The following is a 6611-nucleotide window of genomic DNA, read 5'->3' on the forward strand; positions in this document are numbered from 1 at the left end:
GGAGTCAATAAAGTGACAGAGAAGTGGAACGTATCAGATGACGGATTCCAGCATAGTCCAGCATAGTCCATAGTACAGACATGTCCAACGCCTGGGGAGTAACGCTAGGAGCCTTCTCTTTCTCCGACGTCGCGCGAGATATCATATCCCTCTCAGCGCTCCCCACACTAGTCACGACATACGCTCCGACTACCGTGCAAAGAAATAGTTATGTTTATAAACAGATCATCCAGTTTAATACAAAGATCGTAAGAACAGTTTCGGGTTACTCTATACTCCTTCACTGTTCGATCAGGCTTTTCACTTGTTAGTGAGATGTAAGGGAGGAACACGAGACTTCGATAGTAGGGATTGGCGGCTCTTTTCCCCGCACTGCACCTCGCGCTGACAGTCGAGCGGCGAGCATCTGGAGAGGGGGAAATTCTCGCTCTCCACTTTGGCTCTGGAGCCGGCGTTTGGACATGTCTGTCCTAGTACATGGATAATAGCTGATTCGTCAATTCATATTGATGATGAATCAATTCGATTCTCGGAAGAAATGGATTCCAGAATTGCTGAATGATTAGTTGACCATTTTTAAAGGGGAAACCCGCCCGCTTTGCACAATGAGTTTACTTGTCGGACTACTACTTACTATTTCTCGAGCTTGAGTAATTGAATCGGTACCTCCAAATATGTCATCGACATATCTGCCTTGAACTAAGGAAGGAACTGCTAGAGGGAACTTAGAGCCTTCATCTTCTACAAGTTGTTCAAGAGTATGGAGAGCTAAAAAGGGGGGCACAGGCTAACCCATAAGTAACTGTTGTCAGTTCATAAGTGACAATGTCTTTAGCTTTATTCCGCCAAAGAATGCGTTGGAACTTTTGATCTTTTTCATGCACGTTGATTTGTCGATACATCTTTTCGATGTCTGAAGAAAAAACGTATCTAAATTAACGGAACCATATCAGTACATCTAATACATCGATCTGTAATTTCTTGCCAGTGTAAAGAAGATCGTTCAAAGATACTCCCGAGCTGGTGCGACTTGATCTATTAAATACGACTCTTAGTCTCGTAGTCTGACTGGTCTCTCGAATGACTCCATGATGTGGAAGATAGTAGGCTACTTTCGGTTCTGGCTAAGAGTCAGGTATCAATTTTATATGACCTAATTTCTCATATTCCGCTAAGAACTCAGAATATGCATTTTTATAATTAGGATCATTGAGGAATTTTGATGATAAATTCATGATGATTCTTCGTGCTCTTGATTGAGAATCTCCTAACTGAGTTTTAGATTTTTTGAAGGGAAGTCTCACTATGTACCTTCCTTGATCTCGTGAATGAAATTGGTTATAATGTCGCTCACATTCTTGTTCGTTGACGGACATAGATGATGATGTTACAGATGAGACTTCCTCAAGCTTCCAAAAGCGTTGTAGCAAATCTTGCAGTTCTTTGTCAACGGAGACATGATATCCTTGTGAAGATGAGCGTGATGTACTGCTGTTCGCAGGACCTGAAATCACCCAACCAAATGATGTTCGCTGCGCAATAGGTGAGGTAGCTTCTCCTTTTGCAATTCCGTCTTCAATTATCCGGGGATAAACATTTGCTCCTAGAATCATATCAATAGGCCCAGGAGACATGAAATCAGGATCAGCTAGTACGAGATTTTCTAAGTGCGGCCAGACTTGCCTTTGCATATTGCTTGATGGAAGATACGCTGTCAATTTAGGCAGAATATGTGCGGATATTGAAATTCCAGAGTTATGGTCGAAATGAGCTCTTAAAGTTAATTGAGTCAAGCCTCTGGTTTTATTTGCCTTATGACCGCCTATGCCATATAAAGATATAGAGGAATGAACTCTTGGAAGATGTAGTAATTGGACGATTCGCTCTGACACCAGAGAAATTTCAGAGCCTTGATCAAGTAGTGTTCTTATTTTTATTTTTTCTCCACTATTTGAAATTACGAAAATTTGAGCTGTAGCGAATAAAACAATTGAATTCAGTGCTTTTTGTTCAATCAACGAATGGAGCACATTGGTTTCGGTGGACTGTTTTTCTGTGGCGGTTGAGTCTCTTGATGATGAGGTGGCAGAAGTCGATGAGCTATTCTTGTTATTAGTATTCTGATGAATGGTAGTATGATGTTTCCGGCCACATTTCAGGCAGCGCTTCGTAATCCGGCATTCGGATATTCTGTGAGGTCCAAGACAATTTTAACAGAGTTTATTCTTGTTGATGATGGCTAATCGCTGTTGAGTCGTTTTGGAGTTGTACTGAGGACAATTTGAAATATAGTGGTCAGAGGAACATAAAACGCATGAACTTGGTTTATGAGCATGAGAATCTTTAGCTTTCCCTTGAAAATGAGATCTAGCTGTTTGAGGATGTGAGAAAGTATTTTTTCCTGTTCGAGATTTCTCGAAAGCTTGAAGAGACAGAAGTCTTGATAATAAAAATTCAGTAAGTTGTCGCCACATAGGAGGCTCCTTTGTAGAACCTAAATGATGTTCCCACGATTTGACTGACTCTGAATCGAGCCTCTGAACCACGGTAAAGACAAAAATGTCATCCCATGTATTTACTGGTCTATTTAAAGTTTCGAGAGTTTGATAAATCTGAGTGATATTTGTGTACAGCTGTTCCATCTCAACGGCTGATTCCTTCGACATCCTTTTGAGTGACATGAGGGAATGCAGAGCGGTATTTACGAGAAGTCGCTTATTTTCGTAAAAAGAAATTAACGCTTCCCAAGCCTTTTGAAAATTGTCGCCAGTGAGTGTAGTGTTCTTTAAGAGATGAGAGGCCGATCCTGTTAAGCTTGTTTTTAGATATTGTAGTTTCTCCACTGGTGACAGTGTCGAATTGGCTGAAATGAGAGAGGTGAAGAGATCCTTAAACGATAACCATTCGGAAGGAGAACGGTTAAATTTCGGAATATCGATTCGAGGCAATCGAGTATGATGATAAAAAACAGGTATATTAGAGTTTTGAGAAGTAGATTGAGTAGAAGGAATTTCAACAGTCCCTTCCGAGTCTTTATCAAGGAGAGAGTTCATTTTTTCAACAGACTCAAGATAACATTCATACGTATTTGAAAATACGTTGTCAGAAAAATAAGTGTGAGATTGTAGTTGTAACCGCTCTTCAATTGAAAGCTTCCTCATTGCTTAATTAATAGCTTCGTGAATAACAGAGAATTTATCCCAAGATTCCTTGAGAGCTGATAAACGAGCATGTACACGATGAGAAGTGACATTTGAATAACCTATTTTAGTGAGATTATCCACACAATAATTATTAATTAGTTCTTTGAGAGTGAGCTGTTGCTCTAGTCGATTTTCTATGTGGCTGATTCTCATTTTTTCTTTAAACTGCCTGCCGTATCCGGCTCGAAGGACCAAAATGTTACAAATAAACTTAGTTATCAACTATACTCGGAAATGTATATGGCAAAGCAGTTAAAAAAAAAAATTGAGATCCAATTTAGAATATATAAGAATATTTTATTAACGATCTCTATATACAGTTAATATATAAGTGATACAAATGTAAAGTTAAATAGATACGATAAAACTCTAAATAATCAAATTACGAATACAAGAAAACTATATTAAAAAAAAAAAAAAATAGAAATAAGATCAAAGTAATTATGGAGATTTTTGTCTTTACTGCAGGCTCGAACTTAGAGTATGTTTCCAGCTAGAAGTGAAACCTTGAAAAAAGAATACTATTTTGAGAAAACAAAGTTAATGAACTGAGAGAGAATTTCTATTCTTGAAATGAGGAAGTTTGAAAGAACGAGAGAATTACAAATTCTTTTGCACTCATGTTGTGTCTGTAAGGTAAGTTCTGAAGACGTAGTCTTACAAAACGAGACTCATTCATTTACCTTCAGACGAACAATGACCTTGAGAGTAGAGAACTTATCTCGGTCCTATGAACGGAACGTAGTCCCTTCCTCGAGAGTAAGATGTACCCAAAGATGTACTTTCTAGAGAATTAGACTTGAAAAGGTCTTTCTTTAAGAGTGAGACTCAAATCTTGCACGAATCGTAGTTCCCTTTGATAATAAAATTAGCTCAAGGACACACAAAAAAAACTTTACACTAAACAAATAACACTTTTAAGAAGATCGACGGAAAAAAGGAGTGTTGTTTTTAGCGAGCTCCAAGAAAAAAAGACGAGAATCTGAAAAAAAACACGGCGAGGGAGACGCCCTCAAGAGCCTGCTGAGATGAGAGGAGCTGAAGCGCAACGCCTTCTGAAATCCTTTCTTAGCGCACGACGCGCGTATTTTAAACAGAGGACAATATTTGATTGGAAGGGATAAATATTATGCAGGGGCGAATTTCCCATTAGGCTGGATAGGCTATAGCCTAGGGCGGCAGATTTTAAAGGGCGGCAAATTTTTAATTTTTGAATTAAAAAAAAATTTATTAACACTCGATTTATATTCGAAATACATTCTGATTTTCATCAAAAAAGTCATAATATAAATATGTTCGTGATCATTACTGTTAAAGAGTGTATAAAGTGCTATTTTTTCCGGCGTTTTCGGCGAAATTTATTTCCCGTTTTTCTCCTCCAATTCTCAACCGATTTTGCTGAAATTTTTTCTTTAAGTTTTTTTAATATTAAAAATTTTTTTACGTTCTTTACATTTCTGGCTTTATATGGGTAACATTAAATGTCATAGAAAAAATGTCAACAAAATCGGTTGAGAATTGGAGAAGAAAAACTGGAAACGCGCGCGCGCGAGAGAGAATGTGTTATTTATTATTATTCAAAGAATCCTATATATAGGATACCTATTTCCTATTTTATTATCTATTTCTTATTTAATTAATAAAAAAATTTCCCCTTGCTCCACTGTCATTAAGGGGCGGCAAATTTGATTCAGCCTAGGAGCGGCAGAAACCGAAATCCGTCCCTGATATTATGATAAGCAAAATATTTTTTCTAAGATCATATTTTTCGAGATTTAAAAATCATCGATATTTTTGAAAATGAGATTACATATTTTTATTATCGCATTGTAATAACTGAGGTCAAAACCAATCTAATGACTTATGATAGTATGATCTTTATATAATCTTGAGTACAAAAAATCCTGTAATGTATGGGAATAGGTAAATAATGAAATAATAGAGAAATAATAAAAAACTACAATAGAGAGATTAATTAAAGAAAACTTATTTATTTAATAAATGCTTAAAATGGTGTCCACTTAACTTCGATACATTTGTGCAGATGATGAATGAATGATTTTCTGATCTTCTTTACAGTTTTCTGATTAATATTAACACGTGTAATTCTAATATGTTCTTTGTGATATTTTCTAGTGTCCAGGAATATCATTATAAACGGTTGCTTTAACAGTTCTCCACAGAATTATTAGTAAAAAAAATGTTAGGCAGATAGACACGGGTAATATTTCTAAAATATCTGAAATTAAAAATAGGTGTTTTTACATAAATTTTTATTTTAAAAAAATTTAAAGTTGAATAAAATAATTAACAAAAATTCAGAAATAAAATTTTTAATATATTTAAATTATAATTTTTCAATTGCGTTTGCCTCATTATTGTACATTTTATAAATTTTATACTCGAACTATAACCATTTCCGAATTTTCAGATGTAAAGTTAATTCAAACAACTACCTGTAATTTTCGAGCACTAATTTTTTTAAATGTTTAATTTTTACAATACCAATTTTATTAAGAAATTTAGTTTTAACTAATTAAATAATTTATTTTAAAATCTTCCAAAATAAATCACAATTTTCTAATATAAAATTCATTAAAAAATACATATTTTTAATAATTAACAAAAAATAATAATATAAAATTTTTTATATAATGTTTGGCTGTTAATAACATCTTGTCAAAATGCAAAGCGCCGAGAAAAAATAAAATGGCGATTTCTGCTATTTATTTATTAACTACTTAAGAGGATGCTGAAGTGACGGGCGAACTCCGACGCGAAAGCGCCATCATTTCGATGATACTAAAAATGAAATGACATTATCGGCGCAGCCTACGGACCTATGCCGCGTAGGTCCGTGTGTACGCATTTGTTTGTAGTGGTGACTCACTACACTGACGTGTGGTCTGTGTACATGTGTCATCGGAAGTTTGTAAACAAACGATGCTTGCGCTTGTTTCCTCGACTGAAATTTCGTCGCAAGGCTGCAATATAATGTCCGAGAAAACATAGGCGTATACAAGGTGTCAAATAAATACAAACTAAATATGACAAAATAATAAATGAAAAATATACATATAATACTATATATATCACTGAAGAAAAATGTCATATACTTTTCTTATTTTTATCCTTATGTAGTAAATACTAAATAACTAATTAATCAATTAATTAATATATACATATACACATATATTCAATAAATAGTTATCTTTATTTTGTATTTTATATGATAATGACTGAAATAATGAAAGTATATATCATTTCAGTTATATAAAATACAAAATAAAGATAACTATATTCAATATGTGTATGTACCCAAGTAGCACATGAAACTTTAAAACGTCTGCGATAACGTTGTCGCAACTTAAACCGCAGCATTTTTGTCTAGCACAGCTACTGCCACAA

This window comes from Linepithema humile, chromosome 5, assembly GCF_040581485.1.
Source record: "Linepithema humile isolate Giens D197 chromosome 5, Lhum_UNIL_v1.0, whole genome shotgun sequence".
Classification (NCBI taxonomy): domain Eukaryota; kingdom Metazoa; phylum Arthropoda; class Insecta; order Hymenoptera; family Formicidae; genus Linepithema; species Linepithema humile.